The following is a 26859-nucleotide window of genomic DNA, read 5'->3' on the forward strand; positions in this document are numbered from 1 at the left end:
TCCGTACGTTTAGCTTCATCAATGCAGCTGCTTGGAGGATGGGAAGGGGGAGTTGAAGTGAGGGAGTCTGTGAACACAGACTGGGGGACTGGGTTAGGATTGTGGGTCTGACAGCCTGAAATGTAGCTTTGTCCAGGGGGACCCAGGCCTGGTCCAGTGTCCACTGAAGTCAATGGGAGTCTGTCCTTAAGTCCAGTGGGGGCAGCATCCGGCCTGCAGGGAGTTAACCAGTGCAGACCTTTCTTCCGCTCCTGTTGGCCTTAGCAGGAGTTTGTGGCTCCATGGGAGAAGGACCTCCTAGGTAGACCTTGACTCAATGGTAGAACTTCACACACACTTTTGTGGTAGCAGAGAGAGAACCAGGCTGCTGGTTTTGGTTATGCATGCTTTAATTATGGATTAATTTACTGTGCTTCTCATGTATACAGTACTTGCCCAGATAATCCCTCAGGATGTCCATTACTTAGGGCCACAGCCAGCCAGAAAAATCACAGGTAAATGAGTCTCCTCTTACTTTTCCGTTGTTTGGCTTTGCCCTAAATAGCCTTGTTGAAAGAGGTTGGGCACAGGTGTTCATCTGGGTGTGGCTGGTGGGGTTTTCCTTTCAAGAAAGCTAGCTCTCTTTTCTGTAATCTGTGTGTGCCCCTTTAAGTGTTTCATTTGCTGATTTTTTCTGCACAATTTAATACAGAAGCCTCAATTATACAATTAATTACAGATCACTCAACAGGCTCAGTACAAACGTGGGGCAGGGTTTTGAGCTGCTCAGGTAAATCAGAGACACCCTGACACCCATTATTTATGTCCATTATATTAGCACCTAGAGAGTCCCACCCATGATCAGAGTCCTGTTGCACTAGGTGCTGAACACATACATAGTCCCTGCCTGGAGGGGTTTATAACTGAAACAGACGAGACACAGCAAGGGAGGGGAAACAAGCACAGCGAAGGGAAGTGATTTGCTCGTGGTCACCCAGCAGGGCAGTGGGAGAGCCTGGATTAGAACCCAGATCTCCTGGCCCTGTCTAGTGCCTTATGCATTGGAGCACATTGCCTATCTGATCCAGGCACGCACAGCCTCCCTCCTCAATGGCCACCCAAAAGATGATGTCAAAGAGCTGCACGTCTTACCAGTGTATTTATGCACCCAGTCCAATGAAAGCAACAGGATTAATGTTACCTGTTCTCCTTGGATGCAGAAGGTGGGATACAGATGCATAAAGGTATATGGTTACCTACTGGAGTATGCCGAGGTGTGCGTACATGTAGACCATCATGTACGCATAAACATCAGACACACACGTATTGGAAGAGTGTCAGCCATGGGCCTTCAACCACTGAATTGCTGCTATCCAGTATAACCATGCTACTTGAAGGTCCATATTGCTTTTATTCACCTTTTTAAAATACTTTAAGTGGGAGGGTGGTTAGAAATACATTTTTTAAAGTGACTATTTTTAATTCTGCCCCCCCCATCATGCCCCCCATTTCCCTCACTGCTATTGTTTCTTTAATTTAAGGCTTCTAACGTCTGTAGCTGCTTTTTGCAAACCCAGTGCTCGCTGTTGATGCCTGTTCGATCCCGTTTCTGTGGAAACAGTCACCACCAGGGCAACAGGTGCTAGGACCCTGCAGAGAGCTGTAGACTCATTCTGCAGCCTGACAGCCAGACCAGGTGGGTCTCATTAGCTCCAACTCAGGAGAATACAGGTATTGAGCCCTTCCTTACGGCTGAGGGAACTAGGGGCAGGGACAGAGGGGGCTGCGTAGCGAGGAGCCCAAAAACTAAGCAAGCTCAGGAAGAAGCTCACTTGGATGTATGTCCTGAAGAGCGTACAGTCTAAAGAAACAAGCCAGGCAGGCAGCGGGAGGGGAAGTGACCTGCCCATGGTCACTCTGTAGTTGAGCTGGGACCAGGACCCACATCTTCTGAGGCCCGATCTGGTGCCCTATGCACTAAACCGCACAAAGGATTCATTAATTAAAAAGGTTTCAGAGTAGCAGTCGTGTTAGTCTGTATCCGCAAAAAGAACAGGAGTACTTGTGGCACCTTAGAGACTAACAAATTTATTAGAGCATAAGCTTTCGTGGACTACAGCCCACTTCTTCAGATGCATACAGAGTGGAATAAATATTGAGGCGATATATATATACACACATACCTTGTGTGTATGTATGTATATATGTATGTGTGTATATATATCTCCTCAATATTTATTCCACTCTATATGCATCCGAAGAAGTGGGCTGTAGTCCACGAAAGCTTATGCTCTAATAAATTTGTTAGTCTCTAAGGTGCCACAAGTACTCCTGTTCTTTTTATTAATTAAAAAACCCAAAACAGCTTAGGGGACATTCTGGTCCCATTGTAGTCAATGGGTGTTTTACCACTGAAGTCTATGGAGCCAGGATGTTCGCCCCTTATCTTATTTTTGCCATTCCAATGCCCCTTTGCTATGGAAAGGGAGAGAGCACCGGTAGCTCCATCTGCAGCTGGTCAGCTCATGATTCTGTTGAAATGAAATGGACACTGGATCGGTCCAAAATAGGAGACTTTAAATCCCTTTGTTTGCTGGTCCCTCCTTCTTCCCTTCACAGGTGAGACTGGAAAGGCAGCTGAAGGATTGCAGCTGCTGGTTGCCCACTGAGTAAGATAAATCCTGGTTTGCAAAAACAGCTTTAGCCTTTGGGATCCTTGGAAATAAGCAGTAAGAAAACTTTTCTGCTCTGTGGGTGTACCACCCCCAGGAGATACATTCTCAGAGAAACCCAGAGCTGGACAGTTACAAGAGCAGCCAGAACCTCCTCCAGCCAGTTGGATGCCTCCTTTCCTGATGCTATGTGCATTTATACGGAGGCAGGACCAAATTCTGCTCTCCATTACACCTGTGTGAATCTGGGGTAACACGCTTGACTTCACTTGTTACCTGAGATTTACACCAGCGTGACAGAGAGCAGGATTTGGTCCAGGCACCATGTACAGTTAACGGTGAGTTGCAAAGCTTGATAAATATACATATCTACACACTCTGATATCATGGAACTTGGAAGCCAGTTCTACCATCCTTGGGCATCTGGATCTCTCCACTGATTTACAAATGGAGTAAACAAGGGCCTAGTAGCCATATGTTATCAGAACCCTGACTCCTTTGAGTTCACCTATTCTTGTGTTACATTCTAGTGAGGTTTTGCTCTTGATTTATCAGAGTGAAGGTTGCAGAAGAGTTTCCGTTCAAATGCCCCGTTTTCTGTTGCTCATAATTTTTTAGGGCTGAGATTTTCTAGGCGTGGTCTCTAAACTGAGCAATACCCATTTCGCTGGGTTTGAGTACAAGGAGGGGGATGCACATTTCCCATTCTAAAAAAAAAATCTTGCAACTTTTTGTTTGTTTAACACAGCCTTGCCGTCAGAATGACAGGTTTGAATGTTGAAATTTGGTCTGGAACTAGCCTTAAGTGAGGAGTAGTGTGCAGCTTTCTTCCAAAGGTGACGGGGTTTGATTTTAACTGTGTTATGAGCATTTGAAACTCACATTCTGAGCAAATGCTGTACGTTGTTTTCACTAAGTTCATTAGGGCCCCAGTCCTGCAAACACTTTTGCACATGCTTGACTTTAACCACACAAGTAGATTCCGTTGATGTCAAGGGGCTGATTGAGGCAGCAGGAATCTTGCACTTGACTACAGTGAGCGTTGGATTGTGCCTGAAGTGCAGACCTGAAGCAGGCTGCTCTGTGCACAACTGCGTCAGGTCTTGGCTAGTCTTCTGTCGCTGAAATTGGCGGGGAGAACTCGAGCTGAGAAAAGAGCTCTCGTAAAGTGCATGGGGGCCGAGGCAAATGCAAGCTCCTTGCCACAGCGTCTGTAGATCTTGCAAAGTAGAGCCCTGCAGCCTGTCTCAGGTGTGCAGGAGGGAGCCCTGCTTTGATGCATCTCATCAGCTGTGTCAATGATAAAAATTCAAAGTTCCTTCACCACCTGTGGACTCCCAAGGTGTCCAGGCGAGGACGGAGCTCTGATGAATTTTCAAGGTGTGTGGCAGGGATGCTTGCTCTGGCTCACCTTGGGAACTCAGTAGCTGGGTGCAGAGTTCCTGTGGTGCACAGGTGAAAACCCTGCCTCCTCCTAGGATGCCTGGGGCAGGGGCATTCAGGTGGGGTCTCTCCACATATTTCTCAGTGAGGGGATTGACATTTACTAATTGCAGTTTTGGAAAGTCTGCAGAACATCCAAGGGCTGGAGGCTCAAGTACTGCTTTTTTCTGTATAAACCCTAAGAAATTCTATTTAAAAAAAGCTTGTTTGGAGAACAGTGAGGAGGCAACAGATAGGCATTCCAAAGGCAGGGAACGTCAGCACACAGCTGGCACCCACAGCCTTAGCTCTGCCCCAGCCTTAATTACACAATCATATATAATGTTTTCTACAATACTGTTCATGTTAACATCTTGTTAATACCAAGCTCTTCTCTAGTGCTTTTCGTCTGTTGGTCTCAAAGCGCCTCACAAAGGAGGTTTAGCATCATTAACCTCATGTTACAGATGGGCAAACGGAGGCACAGAGCCAGGAAAGTGATTTGCCCAAGGTCACCCCACAGGCTAGCAGCAGAGCTGGGAATAGAATCCAGGTCTTCTGAGTTCCCGTCCAGTGCACTATCCACTAGGCCACACGGCCCACTGTACAAAAAATACACAGTAAAAAGTGCATACACACACTGTAATCTGTACACAGTAATTGTGACAATTAGCTAGCACATATAGGCCACCAAATGAGCTTTCCTAGTCAATTGTTTCATCCCCTGAATTGCACCCAAGGAAGTCGGTACTATTGGTTGAAAACAACATTGTGTAGCTGTTGATTAAATTCTTCCTATGTACGTTAGAAAGGTGAGAACTTGCATAGAATTGTACTGTATGAAAAGTCTGACAATAAAGCGATACTGAATTATTATGACAATAAAATTAGTGTTCGGATTAAACATTGGAGGAAAAAAGTACAAGCTAGGTTACACCAATGTAAGGATGTGAGGCAAAATGTATGATTACACTGCATTATTTGAAAAATTGGAGAATCATAGATTTTTAAAGCAAAAGGGGACCATTCCATCATTTAATCTGCCCTCCTGTACAACACAGGCTATGTAAGGCATAGACATAGAAGGAATGGTTTTATGGATTGGACATTGAGCTGGTATTTGGGAGACCTGGAATCCTTCCCTAGATCAGACAGACATCTTGTGTGACCACCGGCAGGTCCCTTAATCTCGCTATGCCTCAGTTTCCCATCTGTAAAATGGGGTTAATAGTAATTCAGTAGCATTGTAAGAATAAAATCCATTGATTAATGATGATTCTTAGTTATTCAGATAGTTTGGTGAAGAGGGGCTATACAAGGACCGAGTTAGATGAAAAATCAGGAAGTGCAACCCTAACTCTGCCCTTGTTGGAGTGGTTATCTGCGCAGACTTAGCATTCATTGAATGTTTGTTTCTTTTGTGGGGGGAATACTGGGAGAATGTGACAGCATTTTAACAGGAAGAATCCTATTCCCACACCCTCCCGCATCATGTTTTAGAGGACCAGGGAAATGGGATGCTTTTAAATCTCTTTGATCTCAATAGAGTTAGTAACCATGGGATTTTGACAGCTGGTGAGAACTGATCAAACCTGCGTCATTAAGTCCTTTGCCTGCAGCACTCTATGGGCTAAAATACTGTAAAACCTGTCCTGGGGCTCTCTTGCACTTTAAAGAAGTCATTTGACAGCTGTGACCCCCGGTCCTTGGGGGTTGTGTCACCATTTTGAAATGTGGTCTGTTTCTATCCTGCCTGGCAGGGGCTAGGGTGTAAATCAATGGAGATCTAAATCTTTAGAAAGCTCTGTTCAGGAAGGGCTGCTTGTCTCACCTAAAGCGACAGAAAAGTCAGGCGTGCTGATGAACCAACCTGTTGCTAGAATCTCCAAGCTTGCAGTGGGGGGGCGGCTAAGAGTTCAGCCTGAGTGCTGACATTCCCCCTGCCCCCTTTTTTTTTGTAAATGAAACATTACAGCGTTTCTTTAAATGCAGTGAGCATTAGTCCTTGCGAGAAGGATGTAAAACCTGCGTGAAACTGACCACAGCACATACTGCAAATAGAGGCATGGTGGCCGCACATGCACTCCAGCTAGTTCTTCTGACCAAAAGAAAGTGAAAATGTAGTTAAAAGCCAGAGGAGGCCAGGTCACTTTGAGCCAATGGTGGGGAACGGATGTATTTTTAAAGACTCCCAACTTTAGCTGGAAAGAAAACAAAAGGATTCTAATCCGTCAACTGAGGGGAAAAATGTGTCCGTGTGTAACGATGCTGGGCCCGATCTTACAGATTTTGCAGGACTTTTAGTCCTTGTATCTGTTAAATTGTGCTTGAAAATGCTTTCCTGAGCTGAGGTCTAAAATGCCCAGGTTAGTTCTGAAGAGATTTTGAATGGCTGAATCACAAACCCTTCTACAGCTGCATGTGTGCTGTGCTTTTTCCCAGCCTCACAACATGGGAACAAGGGAACAGTCAATGGAATTAAGCGGTGACAGATTCCAAAACAACTGAAGGAAGTACTTTTACACACAACGTCTGGTTAGATGGTGGAACTCATTGTCACAGGCTGTCACTGAGGCCAAGAACATGACATGTTAGTACTAATACCTAGCTCTTCTCTAGCGCTTTTTATCAGCATCTGAAAGCACTTTACAAAGAAGGGCAGTAGACTTTTCCTTAAGTGCTTGGATATTTTATATGGATCAGGAACTCCGGAAGCTCCCTGGAAGTGTGGGGGGGCCACCGGTGCCCGAACCATGGCCCTTCCCCGCTTCTTCCCCTGTGGCCCCACCCCTTCCACTGAGGCCTCGTCCCTGCTTGCTCCTCTCTGCCCCTCCCCCTGTTGCTTGCCCTTTAGGCTAGTAAAAAGTGATGGGGCCATGGCCCTCTGGACCTCCCCCCCACCCATTCTGGCGCTCCTGATATGGATATCAAGAATATCCAGCGTTGTCATTATTAATTATAAACAAAAAATTTTAAGGGAAACTAAGCCTCCTGCTTCATGGTTTAAGCCGATCTCTGCTAGAGATCAGGATGAGATAGCCGGGGGGCAGATTATCCCACAAATGCTACTGCTGGGTTCCTGCTTCTTCCTCCTAATCATCTGGTGCTGGCCACCATCAGACCCAGGGCATTGGACGAGATGGCCCTCGGGTCTGAGCCAGTCTGGCAATTCCTGTGTTTTCTTACCACCAGGGCTGGCTCTTCGGCGGCAAGTCCCTCGGTCCGTCTCGGAGGGAAGGACGTGCCGCTGATCGCGATTGTGGCTCCCCGCCCGCCGCTTGGGGCAGCAAAAACCCTGGAACAGGCCCTGCTTACCACCTCCTTTTGCTCTAGCTCTGGTGCAGCCCAACGCCTCACAGCAACAGCGGGAGCCGTAGCACAAAGCAGCTCCTGGTGTTTCACCACTACGTTGACTAGGCTCCTCGGAGAAAGGCTGGGGTGCGGGCAGCTGGCAGAGCTGGCCCCGGTGGGAGATCTGAAGACAATTCAGCATAGACACAGCCTGAAAAGGAAATAAAGGCTCATCTTCACTGCAGTGTTAGCCTGACCTAACTGAGTGTTGCCCCTAACCCAATCCCCATTCACTCACAAAAATCTCTAGCTCTAGTTAAGTGGCACTTTACAGGTGCTAACACTCAAGCTAGTAATGCAGTGGGGATGCAACTGCAGGCTACAAGTGCGAGTTAACAAAACTCGTCCGCTGCTAATGCAATCAGTTGTGTGCTGCTAATTCATCATGCTGGGTCACTTCAGTTCGTTTTGCAGTGTGGCTGCTCTCACTTGAGCTAGGCTAGCTTGGATGGAGTAACTGGAGCTAACTCTTGCAGCGAATCCTCTGTGATCCTTAAAGAACCAAAGTCTCCTAGCACATTTTGAACAATGAGCTGGTTAGTAACTAATGCTCCCCACCTGAATATTGCCAAAGAGGGGTTTCCTCCCTTGAAGATTTTCTTTTATTACCTAGCTCAAAAAAGTATTTTATTCATAGACTCCACAGCCAGAAGGGACCACTGTGTGTCTGTCCTCTTGTATTTACACAAGCCATAGGACTTCCCCAAAACAATCCTAGGGCAGCTCTTTTAGAAAAACATCTGCTTTTGATGGCTATTATTTATGTAGCATCCAGAATGAGATACACGAGGCATCTCACAAACATAGTAAGAAAACAGGGCTCTGCCCCAAGCTGTTTACAAATCCCCAAGTAGAGTTACACACACACACACTTTGAATGACCCTCTCTGTAACTAGTACATGTAACATCACAAATAGAGCATTCTGACTTCAGCTGGGGGATAAGCAGCAGGTGTAGTAAGTGAGCTGAGGGGTGAAAACTTTATTTACTAGATCAGGGGTCGGCAACGTTTGGCACGCGGCTCGCCAGGGTAAGCACCCTAGCGGGCCGGACCAGTTTATTTACCTGCTGATGCGGCAGGTTCGGCCGATCGCGGCCCCCACTCGCCGCGGTTTGCCGTCCTGGGCCAATGGGGGCGGCGGGAAGCGATGCGGGCAAGGGATGTGCTGGCCGCGGCTTCCCGCCGCCCCCATTAGCCCGGGACGGCGAACCGCGGCCAGTGGGGGCCGCGATCGGCCGAACCTGCCATGTCAGCAGGTAAATAAACTGGCCCGGCCCACTAGGGTGCTTACCCTGGCGAGCTGCGTGCCAAACGTTGCCGACCCCTGTACTAGATGAATGTGTTTCTGGAGGTGATGTGCCTCACGTATTTCTGGATGCTACGTAAATAATAACCATCACAAAGCAGACGAAAGCAGGTTGGTGTTGCTTTACAAGAGATAGATCTATTCTGAACAGTTAGTGCACAGATTTAAAAATAAACAGAACAAAACCGATCAAACGAGATGGCCTGTACCCTTGATATGACTCCCTGTGTTATTCAGGTCTCTTAACTTGTGTTTTATTGCAAAGTGTTTAAAAAAGGAAAATATAAATTTCAATTTTATACTAACTTGAGGAATTTTATTTAAAGGGAGATAAAACTTCTGTCTCCTTAGATATAAATATGGCAAAACTTTACCCCTCACCATTCTTCAGACTGTCCCTTAAAGGCAGTGGCCATCAAATAAAAATAATACATAGCTCTTACATAGCACTTTTCATTCATAAATCTCCAAGCACTTTACAAAGGAGGTTAGTGTGATATCCCAATTTTACATTTGAGGAAACTGAGGCACAGAGATGTGACATGACTGGACGTTTTGTGTCTGTAAGTGTAATCAACAACTCACCCTTCTTTTAAGATGCTCTTTGGATTTATAGCCACTCCTTCCTGTAGTTGCTGCGGCTGCTTTTGTAGTCTCTGCCAGTGGTGCACATCTCCAAACTGACCTTTAGAGGTGATTAAAGGGAAGCAGAGAGGTTGGGGACATAGGACGTGGAAGCAGAACGGTGACTGATTAAGACAGCTGACACACACATGGGGAAAAGCATGTCGTATGCAGGTAGCCTGTGGCAGGTGCACAGTAGTTATTTGGATTAAAGCTATCCTCCCCCCCCCCCCCCCCCCCCCCCCCAGGGATAGGAACTGGGCTACAGGCTGGGCTGGAGGCCCAGATTTTCAGAAGTGTACAGCCATTTTGCTTGGGTTCGACTTGTCCCTGTGCAACGCACATGGTGTGAGCACCCACATGGGTATGTGCAAATCCCTTGTGTGTGTGCACTAGGGATTGCACATGGAGAGAAGCATGCACGCTTTGAACATTTGGGCCAGTTTCTTCCCTCTTGTATACAAGCACCATTCCCCGTAAAGCCAGTGGTAGCTAAAGGCAGAATAAGGCCAGTAGAGAGGAAACTAGATGGGTAACTGCGAGCTAGGTGGCTAGCGAGAGAGATCTGTTCTGATCACATTGTGATCAGCACAAGAGTGAAGCATGAGTGATTGGAGGGGTCTGTAAGATACAGAGTCATGTTGGGCCTTAATGCTTTCCATGCAGTGTTCAGACCACAAGACGTTAGCCAGAAATCCAGAGGTGTCATGGCAGTGACTGACTGCCAATATCTTAACCCAGGGTCCCAACAATGGGCTTTCCTAGCCAGTAATAAGCCCTGCGTCCCAGGTGCACATGCTGCAGAGAAGATGGACAGGGACAGAGCAAAATGTCAGAGGCAGGGAAATCACCCTAAGCTTCCTTTCAATTCATTTCAAGAATTTTACCAAGTTCCTCCTGAGAGCCTCCTGCCACACATCATGGTTTGATGGGCATCCCATCAAAGCCGATCTATTTCCCCTTGTTCTCTTTGCTCCCACTTGGCTGACCATAGCTCCCTCTAGCCCCTGCTTCTGAAGGGTTGTCGTGAGCTAGATGGTTCTTTCTCTCCATACAATGCATGGGAGCAAGGAAACATCTTCACGAGAGCGCCTGTAGTGATTGATCCCTTCTGCCTGCTGATTTTCATAAGTGTCTGTGCAGAATGGGAGAGAAACGCTGGGGTTTTCTCCTTGCCGGCTGTCCTTGTTGGTGAGGGCAGGAGGCCACAGGGCAAGGCAGGCTATGCAGTGGTTACAGGACCCGTTGTGCCAGGGCAGGTCACGCACTCCTGCGCTTTGTCGTCTTTTTAAAAAGAGCAGTGTACACTTCCGGCTAGCATGTGACACCAGTTTGTGTGCTTAGCAGATGGGCTCTTGGCCAAGCCCCCTTTCCAGCAGTTCGTGTCAGTAACTTGCCTATCAGCTTGTAGGAATTCTGCCTTGCTGGTGATGGGGAGAAAATGCTCCTGTTGTGCTTTGCCCCCAGTAACTGGCCCTGGCAGTCAAGGCAGGATCTAGCCCTCTGATTGCGAGACAGCGCTGAACAGCTGATTGTTGTGACGCCAGAGGTAACGCAGCAGTTGCCATGCAGCTGTTTGCACATTGCAGACCTGCTGACTACAACTGCTGTAGGATTGGGCTTTCCTTGCGCTAAGAAAGACCTCTCATGGCTATAATCCTTCCGCCGTGAAATGCAGCCTTTTGCCTCCCTTGTGGCAGACACACATTTCTCTCCCTGTCAGCAGCGGGACTGGCACTGTTGAATGTATAGACACAAGCGATGGCGTGGCAACACAGTGCCCTTTCTCCCGGAGTCAGACGGTGACCCCACTCTAAGGCTGCTGGAAATATGCATCACACGGCTCCGCTGATTCCACTCCGCTCCACCTGGAAAAGAATGAACCCTTGTGAGTCAGGGGGTGGCTTGGAGCAGGAAGGGGGTAGTCAATTCTGAAGTCGAACTGAGGAAAAGGTAGCAGGGTCGATCCCCATGAAGTGGGATGGAGCCCAAGTGGGGGCATTGCTGGGCTGGGCTGCAGCCTCTTGGAGGCTTGTGTATGGGAGTGTTGGGACAGCTGGAAGAGCTGGTGCAGCTTCGTCCCTGGTTTGCAGCAGCTGTGCCAACCCGAGGACCAATCGTTGCATGATTTACTTACTCAAATAAAATCTCCACCTGCTTTGGGGGATAAATTCCCTGTAGAAGCCTTCCCCAATCCCCAGAACTCATGAGCAGCAGAATTCCACCATGCATTTAATATAGTCTGGTGAAATAATACAATTCACTGATCTGCACCTGTATGGGTGGGAAACTCCTTTATCTGTAGGTACGATGCATTTGCTGAGCTACTGAACACTTCTTTTGAGAGCTGGAGCTTCCTAGGATGCCAGGACATGCATTATCCAGCCTTCAAAATGGAGCTGCCCAAATAGATATAGCCAGCCGTGCCCTAAAGAATGTGTAAGTCAGGAGTTGATGGACCAATGAAGCAGCAGTCGCTGAGAGGGGCACATAGTGAAAGCTGCACGCTCAGAGCAGCTGTGATGTTGCAAAGGGACCTGACTAACTTCTTTACAAATGTGCTCTTTCCTCTTGGTCCATATAATATCTTGTATCCGTTATATGCCCACACGGCCGTACAGTCATATGAAGTAACAGTCTGTGGTCCTAAAAATATATGCGCGCCTTGTGAGAGGAGTACAGCGGCGCACTCTGGAGTAAGTTATTATTCCACTTAGAAAATTGTACTTTTTATTTTTAATAAAACACATTAAATGGTTAATCCCCTCCACCCAGGGCTACGAGTTGTATTTTAAGTGTGTGCATGGAGAAGAGGGGATCGCGTCCATGGCCATGTCCAGGTTTTATTGTCAGATGTTTGGTGGGGTGGACGCAAGTTGTGGTATTGGCAGGAGAATGAATGAGACATTCTTGTGTCTGCCACCAAATGCCCCAGTTCTGGAGGGTTCCAAAATCCACCATTATCAGGGTGATCGACCAGTCGGGGCACATCCTCATGGCAACGTTCAGTTGAACTCCGATCAAGTCTGTTGCACTTGGGTGCAGCAGTTTACTGGGAGCAGGAAAAGAGTAGAAGAGAATCTCCTTCAGAGCTTGGAGGGATTCCATCCAGGCTTATCCCTGGAGGCTGTGATAGGTGCATCTCACGCATTGATAAGATTCATGTATCTAATCAGTTAAACCTTCCCCTGTGATAGGCAGCATTCCCAGGACATAAAAATGGCCACACTGGGTCAGATCAAAGGTCCATCTAGCCCAGTATCCTGTCTTCCGACAGGTGCCCCGGAGGGAATGAACAGAACAGGTAATCAAGTGATCAATCCCCTGTCACCCTTTCCCAGCTTCTGGCAGAGGCTAGGGACACCATCCCTGTCCATCCTGGCTATAGCCATTGATGGACGTATCCTCCATGAACTTATCTAGTTCTTTTTGGAACCCTGTTATAGTCTTGGCCTTCACAACATCCCCTGCCAAGGAGTTCCACAGGTTGACTGTGCATTGTGTGAAGAAATACTTCCTTTTGTGTTAAACCTGCTGCCTATTAATTTCATTGGCTTACTCCTGGTTCTTATGTTCTGAGAAGGAGTAAATAACACATCCTTATTTACTTTCTCTACACCAGCCATGATTTTATAGACCTCTATCATATCCCCCCTTAGTTGTCTCTTTTCCAAGCTGAAAAGTCCCAGTCTTATTAATCTCTCCTCATATGGAAGCCGTTCCATACCCCTAATAATTTTTGTTGCCCTTTTCTGAACCTTTTCCAATTCCAATGTATCTTTTTTGAGATGGGTCGACCAGATCTGCACGCAGTATTCAAGATGTGGGCATACATGGATTTATATAGAGGCAATAGGATATTTTCTGTCTTCTTATCTATCCCTTTCTTAATGATTCCCAACATTCTGTTCACTTTTTTGACTCCCGCTGCACATGAAGGTGCATCCTCCTTCTCTACTCTGATTGGCAAAGTTTGCAGACTGGTTGCATCATATAATTTGCCTTGGGGGCTGTAAATTGGGAGCAGCACCCTGTTATGCAAGGACAGGCTGCACATCAAGAATTCCTGCCCCAAAGAGCTTACTGCAGGGAGGACATGGCAGGAGGGTATAGTAGGTGGATACAAGTACCTGGGGAAAGCCCGAGTGGATGGTGAGCCAATTGCAACCAGAGTGATTAGCAGTGGTCATTGCACACTGGCTGCCTAGAGTGTTTTGTAAGCGTCCCAGCAGACAGGAGTCTTAATAAGGACAGTGTGGTGGCTGTGGACTTTTGAGGAGCTCCTTCCCATGCCAAATGGGCAGCACAGGAGAAAGGGCAAAAACACTTGTGGGCAGACTGATGCGTGAGAGCGGCTATCATCATTGGCAGGGTGGAGGCAGGAAGTGACTTCGTGATGGCATGTATGAGACGATAGGCAGGTGCAAGCTAAGCTCTGAAGGGCCTTAGCAGTGAAATCACAAGAATACCTGGCTCTTACCTAGCACTTCTCAGCAGCAGATCTCAAAGTGCTCCTCAAAGACGGGTAGGATCACTGCTGCCCTTTCACCACTGGGGAAACTGAAGTGTGGCGATGGGAAGCGACCGGCCTAAGGTCACCCAGGAGTAGAGCTGGGAATAGAATCCAGCTCTCCCAAGGCCGTCCACTGCTCCGCGCCCTAGGGCATACTGTTGCTCCCTCCAGGGAGGTTGTGTTGGATGCAGTGGAGAAGGGGGAGCCAGTGGAGGGATACCAAGAAGCGAGTGACATGGTTAGAGCCCCATACCAGGAAGCAATCTGACTGGGTAAGAGGGGCCGGAGGGCATTAGTCTGTGACAGAGAGAAGATGCAGCCATCAATCTGTGTGCTGATACGGACCTAGACAAATTGCATTTCTTTCCGTCTCCCCGCAGGGGCTGAATGCAATGGATTTTCCCCACGAGGGGGGGTGGGAGGGAGGTGTGGAGGAAAGGGAGTCTCCTTCCATCCCACGAGTGGTGGGTTTGCAAACGGGGCTGCAGACTGGCAGAGGTCTATCGAGCACATCTAGCTGGTCTGCAGAGCTGTTCCTATCATGGCAATTACACCTCTGTGGTTCTCCTTGCTAGCTGAGCTTCACTCCAGAACTGATAGGGTGGCCAGAGGCTTATTATCGCCCGTCCAGGTTCAGTAAAACCAAGCGCCCCTCTAGCCCCTGGCTTCATGTGTTGCTTGGGGATTAATTCCAGCCTGGTCCAATTTGCAAGGGTCACCAAAACTGAAGGAGCAGCCGCAAACAGCCAGGACAGAGCCAAACCGCAACGCTGGCCAGAGAGTGGGGGAGGCTGCATGTAATGGAGGGCGTCTTGGTCCCAGTGTGTACAAAGTGCTACAGCCGGTAAGAGGAAATAAAAAGCCCAGCTGCAGCTGAGGGGTCTAGCGCAGCAGCCATGCCCACCACCTCGGAACAGGTGGACTGTCAGCGGCGTTCTAGAATGCCATTCTAATTCGCTTCCAGGGGCCGGGCATGGGAGCCCTGGTGTTGAGCACTGTCGTAACAGAGCATGAGACCCACTTGTCTCCTTTCCCCTGTCTGGTTGAGAAGTGGGAGCGGACCTGCCATCCACAGCATAGTCCTCAGGTGAGCAGGCAGTGTGTCTATCTAGTCCTGGCTGGCTGCTGGCAGAGCTGGTGGGCACAGCATTCAGGCAGCTCAACACCCCTCTTTACTATCTGAGCATGTGGCTGCATGGGCCAGTGGACAGGGCACTGAACTGGGCTTTGGGAGACCTAGGTTCTAGTCTTGCCATTGCTCTGCTGCATGACCATGAGCAAATCACTTCCTGGGCTTTGTGCCTCAGTCTCCCCTCCCACCCTCTGTCTTGTTTGTACCACACCTAGCACAGTGGGGCCCTCCTCTCTGTTGGAGGTTGTTGAAATGCAAATAATTAATAATCAGCAGCATCATTATGAAGTAACTGATTCTGGGGAGAAGGAGGATCTCCTCTAACCAGAGGCTCACGTGTGAATGCTGTCCCTTTGAAACAAACAACAGGGCAGTGCCAGCCACTGAAGTGTTTGCTCAGCTGCAGTCTAGACGGTGCAAAAGCCGTGAGAATGGCGGCATTTTAGGCACACACTGAGAAGCATCATCTGTGCTTGAGAGGGGGAGAGATTTGGCTGCATGAGACAGTCCTGCAAAAGGACTGGAGCCAATGGAGCTGAAAGCACCCAGTAGGAGTGAATCCCAGAGTGGGAGGGGTGAAAGGTGTCAGGGCAGTTCTAAAATGCCACTGGCAAGAAAATCCAATCCTCTGACTGATTGATGAGTAAGACTCTGAGGATCACAGGTGTCCTAAAGTAAATAGATTCTGACTGGTGCTGCTCCTCCTGCTAAAGTCAACACAGCCAGTAACGGACGTGTTTTCTTCCTTTGGAGAACACAGAACCAGAAGGTGCTCCAGGTACTAGCCACTTGGCTCCGGGCCTTACAACACACCTGAAACACATATTCTAGGACACCATCCCACCACATCCTAGACCTGCATCTAAAGCCCAACAAAGTCAAAGGGAATCTTTCCACCAGCTCCACTGGGCTTTGGACCAGGCCCTTCTTGCACCCACCATCCCCTTCAGAGCCTTTCTTACATCCTCTCCCTGTGCCTGGACATGCTATTTCCCCCGCCCCCAGAAGTGTGTGTAGGTTTTGTGTTGTGGTTAACGAATGGCTCCTGCACTGTAAGCAGTGACGTGGCTCACGAGTGCTGCTTTGTGCAGGACCCTGGGCTTGCCTTTTGCTGGCTGCACTGTTCAGTGAACTACCTCCGGACTGCTTGTTTAATCTCGTCTCACCTTCTCCTGCCTTATCCTGTGTGTGAGGACAAACTACAACTCCTGAAGTTCTTCCCACCCGGGAATCAATCCATCTATTGCCAACCTGCAGAGGAGGAGAGTGGAGTTGAGATGGAGCTGCTATAAGATGGGTGCATAACTGACTGGAAAACTGTTCCCAGAGAGTAGTTATCAGTGGTTCACAGTCATGCTGGAAGGGCATATTGAGTGGGGTCTTCAGGGATTAGTTCTGGGTCTGGTTCTGTTCAATATCTTCATCAATGATTTAGATAATGGCATAGAGAGTATACTTATAAAGTTTGCAGATGATACCAAGCTGGGAGGGGTTGCAAGTGGTTTGGAGGATAGGATTAAAATTCAAAATGATCTGGACAAACTGGAGAAATGGTCTGAAGTAAATAGGATGAAATTCAATAAGGACAAATGCAAAGTACTGTGCTTAGGAAGGAACAATCAGTTGCACACATACAAGATGGGAAATGACTGCCTAGGAAGGAGTACTGTGGAAAGGGATCTGGGGGTCCTGCTGGATCACAAGCTAAATATGAGTCAACAGTGTAACACTGTTGCAAAAAAACCCGAACATTGTTCGGGATGTATAGCAGAGTGTTGTAAGCAAGACATGAGAAGTAATTCTTCTGCTCTACTCTGCGCTGCTTAGGCCTCAGCTGGGTATTGTGTTCAGTTCTGGACACCACATTTCAGAAAAGATGTGGACAAATTGGAGAAACTCCAGGGAAGAGCAACAAAAATGATTAAAGGTCTAGAAAATATGACCTATGAGGGAAGATTGAAAAAAAATTGGGTTTGTTTAGTCCAAAGAGAAGAGAAGACAGAGGGGAGATAATGGTTTTCAAGAACATAAATGTGTTACAAGGAGGAGGGAGAAAAATTGTTCTCGTTAACCTCCGAGGATAGGACATGAAGCAATGGGCTTAAATAGCAGTAACGGCAGTTGAGGTTGGACATTAAGAAAAACTTCCTGTCAGGGTGGTTAAGCATTGGAACAAATTGCCTAGGGAAGTTGTGGAATCTCCATCATTTGGAGGTTTTTAAGAGCAGGTTAGACAAACACCTGTCATGGATGGTCTAGATAATATTTGTCCTGCCATGAGTGCAGGGGACTGGACTAGATGACCTCTCGAGGTCCCTTTCAGTCCTACAATTCTATAATGATGATTCTAATAGTGAAATATATCACCATCTCCCTGGACTATGGGATAAATTCCCTCTCTAGTGAGGTGCTGCCATGATGCTCTCAACACTCTATCAGTCTGGGAAGAGTCTGTTACTTTTGGAATCAAACCCAAATTTCAGCTCAGGCATTAACCATTAGGCCACCATGCCACCCCATTTCTATCTTCAATTCTGTCTTCAGCCTCAAGGGACCATTATGGTCATATAGTGTGGCCTCTTGCATAACAAAGGCCAGAGAACCTCACCTAATAATTCCTGCATCAAGCCCATAACTTTTGGATGAGCTAGAGCATCTTTCTTAGAAAGACATCCAGGCTTGACTTAAATGATAGAGAATCTACTGCCTCCCTAAGTGGGCAAGGAATGACTCTTGGCCCTCTTCCAGAGAGACACAAGTCCACTTCCATATGCTTGTCAGGTTAAAAACAAAAAAACAATCAACAAACAGAACCGTGTCTGGCTAGAACTGGTCAAAACTGTTAAAATTAAAATTTGTCGTCAAAAAATGGCACTTCTTTTAATCAAAATGTTTTGCAAAAAAAAGTCAACGTTGTCCAAATTTTAAATGAAAAAAAATGTGCCTTTTAAAATGTATATTTTATCCAAAAAATTAACAATTTTCATTTACCAGAAAACCCAATTTGTCAGTAAATAAAATCTGTCGATTGATATTTTGATTTAAAAAACAAGTCACAAACATTAAAATAAAATCCAAACCACAGTGCTGCACTGGACAGCTTTTGAAACAATCAGGTTCAAACTTTTTGTGAAACTACTTTTGTTTTTTTGGGACCTGCTCTGATGCCATTCAAGGGTTTAATTACATAAACATGTTGGCAGCTTGGACTCCAGAGTCTTGGCCATGATCCCCATTTGACAGCTACATTCTGCCCTCCTAACATTCCCTTCCAGCCCCAGTTGGATCCAATATTCATCACTTCCTCTCCTAAAGCAGCATGCCATACTGCTGAGAGCTGTTTAACCGTTGCCACGTTTCACCCCAGAAGTGGCTGCATTTCAGTGGCATGTGAAGTGATTTATTCAGACGGTTTATTGCAAGATCTAGGCCCTGTTACAACTATTAAAATATACTGTGTGACTATATGAGTTTGTAACCTTAAAATTCTCCCTCTCCTGCAGGGAGAGTCTTCTTTTACAGGAATCCATTGTTATGCGGGAGAGGGGGAATTTTATGTCTCTGGTCCAGTACATAGTTTGTAGAATACAGGGATCCTGTTGGATGGAGGTGGTAGATGAGTACATGCCTGACATTGCCTTCAGCGTGGAAAAGCCTCAGGATTTCCTTGTCAGCACGTTCCACGAGAGAAGGGGAACCTTCTCCTAATGCTATGGATCTCCTGGGAGAGATCCAGCTGGTGCAAATGATTCCAGTGGAGCCAGGATTTGGGCCAGTATCTTTAAGAACCAAAACCCAAGGTGAACAGAATGGGTATCAGGCTCTATCTCGTATTACCAGTCTCCTTCCTCCATCAGGTCACGGGTTCATATTGTTATGTAAAGCCTCCGCTCAAATGCAATTGTAAGATCTGTAACTGGTATCATTAAGTTCTGCAACCTTTTTGCAGACTTTGTAACTTCAGTTATTGTTAGCAGCCTTTTCAGTTTTGTAACCTTTGCAAGCTCTGTATCCTTTTCAAGTTACCACTTGTATGAACTTCCAAGCTTTGTAATATCCCATCCCTCAGAGAGAGTGTGAACGAGGGAGTGTGAACAAGGGAGTGTATGTGGGACTGGGCGGAGAGGAGCTGCAAGGAGAAAGGAGCCCAGAGCCAGGAGCCAGGTGTGTCTGATATAATCTGCCCTGAGAAGGCCATCACAAAGTGCTGTAAAGAGAAGAAGAACCTGGTATGCATGAAAGGAACTGGCCTGGGAATGCTTCTCGGTGATGGACACAGAAGGAAAACTCAGTGTACATGACAGGAGCTGCCCAGTTCCAGAAAAAGGAAGCAGCTGCTGCTCCTTGACCTGCTCAGCAGCCTGGATTCGTGACCGCAGGTGGACACACCAGATCTCCCGCGCTTCGGCTTCTCGGCCTCCGTGCTGTCTCTGGTAATTCTCCGCCTGTGTAAGCGTGTGGGTGCATGAGGGAATGTGTGCGTGTATGAATAAGCTCCATCTCTTTTCTATCTGACCCCACAGCGGCATCGTAATAGAACTAATACAAGTGTGACCCTGGGTTGGTTTTGAGGGGAACAGAGGTAACACACATCAACCTCAGGTCAAGCTAGGTGACCAAAATGGAAACTCTGTCAAGTGTGTTCTTGTCAACACCTCGGAATGGGATGGCATGTAACTCTTAGACTTTTATATAATATCCCTCCATGGGAGTCAAAAGCCAATTAGTCATCTTTGCTGCTGCTACATGCTGCATGGATTGTTAAAAAGTTGACTATCAATACACCAAATTATTTTCTTCTGCTGTACTAACGAATGCAATGCCATTTAAACTACACTCAGCTTTGGCATTATTTCTACTTGCATGTATCACTGCACACTTATGGTATGTCTACACTAGAAAAACAAGCGTGTGTTTAGAACCTGATAGCTGGCACTACAGAGGAGGGTTCACTTCAACCAGCTAACTGTTAAATTACCACTTGCTCTGTCTACACTGTCAGCTAAATGCTACTAAAATGTGCTAGTTCTCATGTTTTAACAACATGGCTTGTTTCTTAACGTGGACAGAGCCTTATCTACAAGTGGCCCGTTTCACCCGGCTGTAATTCTATTGACTCGAGGAAGGTTGCAGCAGGGACGAATTTGGAATCCTTACATTTCATATTCTATCTCTGAGCCCATTTCTCTAGTCTGTCAAGACTGTCTTGTGAACCAGAACTTTGGCTCCTACGTGTTTGGGATCCAATCCTTAGCTGGTGTAAATCAATGCAGCTCCACTGAAGCTCGTACCATTTAAACCAGCTGAAGATCTCACCTTTGCTTTTCTCTCATGCTAACAAGCTTCCTCAAGGACTAAAAGTTAACCCTTTGGAAAAGGTCCCTGCTGATTAGCCATTGGCTACAGCTCCTCCCACGATCAAATTTTCTCTGCTCTGGGAGAACCAAAGCTGTCTCCTCATAGACCCTGTTCAGTCCCAGCCCGTGCTCTTCAGTGATTTGCTGTGGCTAAGGGCTTATGGGAAAGAGCCTTAATATTTTTGCATTATAGTCCAACACTAATAGGTTGGAAGATGGACTGGAAAAGGCATAAATCAAATGCATGGATGCTATAAAGCTGGAGCCCCACAAACACTCTGGAGACAGGATTAAAAGGAAGCACCCTTGTGACAGGTCAGTGCAATTAGCTGAAAGCAGGAAGGTTAGATTTAACTAAAGAACAGCATGAAATGGTTCCCGCAGGAAGGACTACGTGTAGGCAGAGTCACTTGTGAGCACCAGCTGGCAGGGTCAGGACCACCAAATGGGAGGGAAGGGTGACGGGAGATCCTGACATGGCAGCAGCACCGCAGAGAAGGATCTGAAGAACCGCTGGCTGAAGCTGAAGCCATGCAAGACAGGTGGTGCTGATGGGCAGAGGAGAAAGCACTTTGAAGAGTGTCTCGTATCTCCTCGGCAATACGAGCTGCTATGGGCATGTTAAACCTGGCTTCTGCTCTCTATACCGGTGTCCCATAGATTATCAAATCAAGGTCACAGTCCTTATCATTAAGGCTCTTCATGGGCCCTGGGCATCTAAAAGACAGCCTAAAGCTCTGGGACCAAGACGGGGGGTGACAACTGTGCTTCTCCGGCACAATGGGACTCTCAACAAAGCTCCTCTGTGAGGAGAGAGAACTTTTGTCAGGGCCTGGCCAAGACTGTAGAACAAACTCCCCCAGGAACTAAGGACCATCCCAAACCTCATCACCTTCCACTCAGTGCTAAATAAGTTTCCTTGGCCTTGCCCTCTCTACCATAAATACACAGCAACACGTGTATTTAAATGAAAAGAAAAGCAAAAATGAACCTACTGAAACCAGACACTCCACTGCACGCACAGCAGAGGTACTCACATTACGTAATTCTCTACTGCAAGGTGCTCACATACTGCGGTAATGAGCATGGTCTAAGAACTTACACAGCATAGGATCTAGGGAGGAGGGAGAATGATAAACAGAATGACTCCACAATGCAATACGGCTGCATAAAAAGCAAATGCTACATTGGGCTGATTTAAGTCGTGTGTCAAATAAGCAAGATAATCAGCTCTATTGAGCGCTGATCAGGCCTCCACTGGAGTATCCTGTTCAGCCTTTGTTAGGCACCACATCTGGAAAAAGACAGACAAATTGGACAGAGAGTCAGAGGTGATCAGCAGGAATGGCTAGAGATTTGGAAACTGGCCCCTGTGGGAGCGGTGATGAGAACTGCGCAGGCTCAGTCTAGATGACAGAAGAGAAATTCGATAATTGTCTACAGCTACATAAAGGGATGTTCTAACGAGGAGAGGGGCCAATTATTCTCATTAGTCAACAGGGCAGAACAAGCAGCAATGAGCTCCAGGGGCAGCATGGGGGAATGAAGCTTAATATTAAAGAGAACAAAATGGTCTAACTGGGAGGATAGCTCAGTGATGTAACGAGCTGTCCAGGGAGGCTGTGGAATCGCTCACCCTGGAGATCAGACCAGATGCCTCGTTATTACAGCTGGTTTAGGGACAATAAAATTGACCCTGCCAGGAGGGTTTGGGCTAGATGACGTGCTAGACGCACCTGCCAGCTCAGGTGGCTCTAGAAGTTGTTCCTTTCCATCCTCAAACTTCACTTTGCAGCCCCCCCTCCTGATTAAGCTGGCCACTTGGGGCAGATGTACCAGAGCTATGTACAGCTCCTGATTGCAGGTGAGCCCTGATTACCATGTCTGTGCTTTGGAGGCCGCTGGCCTAAAGCTCCTAGAGACTGCTGAAGGCAACAGCAAGTTCCTGAGAAGCCCCCTTTCAGACTCCTCTCTCGGGAGTTGCATTTAAAGAGGCAGTGTAAGGCATAGGAGGTCGGCTGGGAACAAGGATGGGGAAGCTCCATGTTTGTCACATGCAGGCGCCATGAATACTGGTCCTTGCTGCGTGGCTGTGTAGAGCCCCAGATCTAGTATGAACAATGTGGCTCCACAGCACAGGGTGAGAAACAGTGGAGGAGGCCACACGCCCTGCAGCCCAGGTCCAAAGAAGCTCCCGGCCCACTCTTGCACAGCGGGGCTTGGAGGCAGATCAGAGGAAGAGCGTTGGCAGGGCTGATGGATCTGCGGTTATGTGGAGAGCTAGGAATCAGGACCGTGGTAGCACCAGCCTGCCACTCCAAGGCCTAGGGGAAGGACTCCTTCCCCTCTTCTCCTCCATGCCAGGCCCCTCTGTATCAAGCCCAGCTCAGCAAGCAGGATGTACTGGAATAGCATTGGGCTGAAGGAGAACCCCTGACAAGGGGACTCACTTATTCTTTTTGCTGCTATATTTAAAACTAAAGTGGAACTCTTTCTGAGCATCCTGGCTCACAGACTGAGCCTACGAAGACCCTGATACTGGCAGGTACTAACCAGCCCTGAGTCCTGTTGGATGAGGCGCAGATCCTTGTTTTGTCAAACATGGACTGGATTTTCCACTGGGATTCTCAAAGGAGCCAGATCCCCTGGAAATCTGATGGGTGCTGGCTCCTAACTCCCTCACATGGCTTTGGAAACCATCCTCAGCCTCTGTCTGAAAGCAATGTTCTCTGTTCTGTTCCAGGGCCTAGTAAACCTTTGGTTGCAAAATAATTAGCGGTAGTAATAATTCTTTCTCAAGGGCTCTGAACAGAGTGCATTTCCCTGGATATTGCTCATTAAACACAAGCCAAGAAAAGACAATTGTCATTAAGAACTAAATTTAAAAACCTAGGATTGGACATTTCCTCCGGCAATGTTTCGCATTTACTCTTAAGACAAAATCTTGTTTAGTTGTTGTTTGCACTGTGGTAATGCCAAGATCCGAGCTCCGTTGTGCTAGGAGGTGCTGTACAAGCGCATAGTGTGAGATTCCTTTATAGTCCAAACAGACAAGAGACGGAAGAGGGGTAAGAGACTTGTCCATGATCATACAGCAGTTCAGAACCAGGAACAGAAGCCAGGTTAGGGTGATCACACAACAAGTGTGAAAAATCGGGACAGAGGGTGTGGGGGGTAATAGACACCTCTATAAGACAAAGCCCCAAATATCAGGACTCTTCTTATAAAATTGGGATATCTGGTCACCCTAACCCAGCTGTCTTGAATCTCAGTCTAGTGCCCTATCCAATAGACCACGCTGGTTCTCATGTTAATAATCACCATTCTGCTCATGGTTATGGATTTTTATTGCTCAGAGGAGAGACCAATAAAAGGATTATGGAAGGGATGATTTGGCGTGTTATACAGCTTTTGCTCAGCTGATAAATGTGATCAACTGAATTTGCTTAGCAATGATCAATGTCTCTTCCTCTTTTCAGATATATGCACTTTGGGAACCTGTCTAGAGGACTTGATGGGAAAGGATGGACCCCAGCTATTGGCAGAAGATTTGCCACCTGTTATTAGCGAAGTAATTTCTCTTATGCAGATTACCGGGTGTGGGTCTTTAGAGGAGACCTCAGAAGCATAGGGCCAATTACTCTGTCCCCTCTCCCTGCTCTGACAGTCCTGCCCACTGCAGAGCCAGCATAGCTCTGTACCCCCATTCATCCCTCTCTCCATGTAGTGGTCATACCAGAGAGCCAGAGGAATCTCAGTGTGTTGGATATAGGGTAGAACACAGCTCTCTAGTGGTCCCTGGCTGGGGCAGCCACGCCTGTGGGACAGCCTGACTTTGGCTGTGCTAAATCACACCAAGGGCCAGTTTGGCCCCTGGCTGCCCTGGGACTGAGGGAGTAGAAAGGTGGCTCTCTTCAGGGTGAAGCTGAGAATCTGGTCCAGGGATGCTGTCTGTTCACAGCCAAGGGGGGCTGGGCTTGAGAGGCCTACATCAGGAATGGCTGAGTTCAAGAAAGCAGCAAGCTGACAATAAATGAATTTAGAAGCTTGTAAACTCTGAAAGCAGAACTATTCTAACTTTTTTTTTTAATTAAAAACAGTGGGGAAATTGATCCAAAGGATGTGCTAATGCCCAGTGAAGGTTGAACAACAGAGTATGCCAAATTTAGGAAATTCCAAAAGTTAGGGATAAGCTTGCAACATGACCTCAGCCACTCTGCTGAGAATAGAGACATTATTTTTCATCCCTCTATTCTTGCAACATGTAAATCTTCATCTTAGTTGTTATTAACAGATACTGTACAACATAGAGTTTGCACAAGACAGCAGAATTAAGTTCTGCGTGTTTTGAAATATCCTGATTTTGGAGTGCTTACTTTCTTCACCTTAATATTGAATTGCCACAAGGTATATTTTATTTTATTTAGCATTTCAGGACTGCCCTTTCTTTTACTGAAGTCAACGTGTGGGAGTGAGATCAAACCTGTTATATGAATATACTCTATATTTACCAGCCTTACTGGAGAACCTTCAAACTATCACTGTAATTTAAGCCTCTAGGTCTTGCAATGAAACCAATTTTCCTGGAGACAGTTCCTGATCCTTCTGTCCTAATTACTCATGTTTTGTTAGTTCCTCATGGGGCCTTCTGATGTGTTCATTGATCCTTAAATGTAGAGACTCCAGTTTTTTCGTCTGATAATTGCATGTCCGTCTGCAGACTTTACCAACACTGAGATGAAGGGGGAATCTCAGAGAGGGGAAGGTGACATAATTTCTCCTTAAAGGTGACGTGGGTGTGTCACTTTTTTTTTTTTGTTTCATTGTGTTGAATGAAGAGGCCTGAATTATTTTTCTGCTTTTTAAAAAACAAACAAACAAACCAACCCAGAAGAAATTCAGATTTTATTTTTCCTGGAATTTCTCTCTGGATGAGAACTAAATGAAACTGACCTGGAGGAGGAAGTCATGTTTACTCCTTGGGCCTGATTTCCAGAGGTGCTGAGCACCCACCACTCTAACTGAACTCAATGGAAATTATGGGTACTCAGCACCTTCAAACATCACGCCTCTTTCTTTGTCACCTGATGACTACCAAAAACTGGAAGGAAAGCTCTCATGGTGGAGACTTGACACCTCTACCCCTGCAGGTAAGAACAGAGAGGGATCCCAATCCACATTTCTGGGCCCTCAGAGGGAAATCCAGTGCTTAAAATGTGTGTGCGCGCGGGGGAGGGAGGCATACACAGGGGAAAAAAAAAAAAAAAAGTCAAGCCAGGTCACTGAAGTGTGTGCTTTTTAAGCACTGTTTCACCAAAGCTGCTGTTCCCAGATTATGATAGATCCCATCCCCCGGACAGACTTTTTTCAGCCCAGTTAAAGCACTGGAGACACCTTGAGCAAAACAGGGAAGACTAGACAAGACCTGACAGTCTTGGTGTTTCTGGTGGGGGAACCTTAAAAAATAATTCTCTTTTCAGATATTTTAATATACTATAAAGCAGCACAAAAGCCCCCCCATAAACCTTTATCTTTCTCTGATTTAGGGATATCGTCAGATGTCTCACTCACACACACTGTTTCTCAGCTGCTCTAAGTTTACCCCACTCTGGAAGCACAAAGCACTGTAAAGTGGGTGTAACCAGCCCCCTGAGAACACCAGTTGTGCATGGAGCGTCCCCAGCCCATGCAGAGCTGGCGCAAGGGCTGTACATTGGCCCTGCTCTCAGTTAGGGTTACCATACGTCCAGATTTTCCCGGACATGTCCGGCTTTTTGGGGCTCAAATCCCCGTCCGGGGGGAAATCCCAAAAAGCCGGACATGTCCGGGAAAATAGGGAGGGAAGGAGGGCTTGGCGGTGCTCGGCCGGGGCCTCTGGGACGGAGGCCGGCGGTGCTCGGCAGGAGCCGGGGGTGCGAGGCCGGGGCTGGAGGCACGGTGCCGGGGCTGGAGGCACGGTGCCAGGCCGGGAGCCGGGGGGCGCGGTGCCGGGCCGGGAGCCAGGCCGGGCCAGGAGCCGGGGGCGCAGGGCCGGGCCGGGAGTGCAGTGCCGGGCCGGGAGCCGGGGGCGCAGGGCCGGGCCGGGAGCCAGGCCGGGCCAGGAGCGCGGGGCAGGGGTCCGGGGGCGCGGGGTCCGGGCCAGGCCAGGAGTGCGGGGCCAGGCTAGGAGCTGGGGGCGGGCCGGGGTCCGGGGGCGCGGGGCCGGGCCGGGCCAGGCCAGGCCAGACCAGGGGCGCGGGGCCGGGCCGGGGGGCGCGGGGCCAGGAGCGCGGGGCCAGGAGCCAAGCCGGGCGGGAGACGCCGGGGCCAGAGCCTCTTGGCCTGGGCCGGCCGGCTGCCGAAGGGAGCCGCTCAGCCAGGGGGGCCGGACTGGGCCGCGCCGCACCCCGCCCCAGCCTACCTGCTGCCTCCCTGTTTCAGGCTTCCCGCGAACATTTGATTCGCGGGAAGCAGGGGAGGGGGAGGAGCAGGGGGCGGAGCGTTCAGGGGAGGGGGCAGAGT

At 47.9% G+C, this 26859-nt stretch overlaps 1 long non-coding RNA gene across 1 annotated transcript in view; it reads right to left on the reverse strand.

Moving 5' to 3' along the window:
* Positions 1 to 2258: 2258 nt before the first annotated feature.
* Positions 2259 to 26859, reverse strand: part of LOC122172383 (uncharacterized) — a 33411-nt gene continuing 8810 nt past the window's right edge. The window contains exons 2-4 of the long non-coding RNA XR_006172657.2: positions 10244 to 11224; positions 9318 to 9417; positions 2259 to 7575 (exon numbers count right to left, since the gene is read on the reverse strand). This is a non-coding gene — a long non-coding RNA (uncharacterized LOC122172383). The remainder of the gene's footprint in view (positions 7576 to 9317; positions 9418 to 10243; positions 11225 to 26859) is intronic.

This window comes from Chrysemys picta, chromosome 10, assembly GCF_011386835.1.
Source record: "Chrysemys picta bellii isolate R12L10 chromosome 10, ASM1138683v2, whole genome shotgun sequence".
In the NCBI taxonomy this organism is placed as follows: Eukaryota; Metazoa; Chordata; order Testudines; family Emydidae; genus Chrysemys; species Chrysemys picta.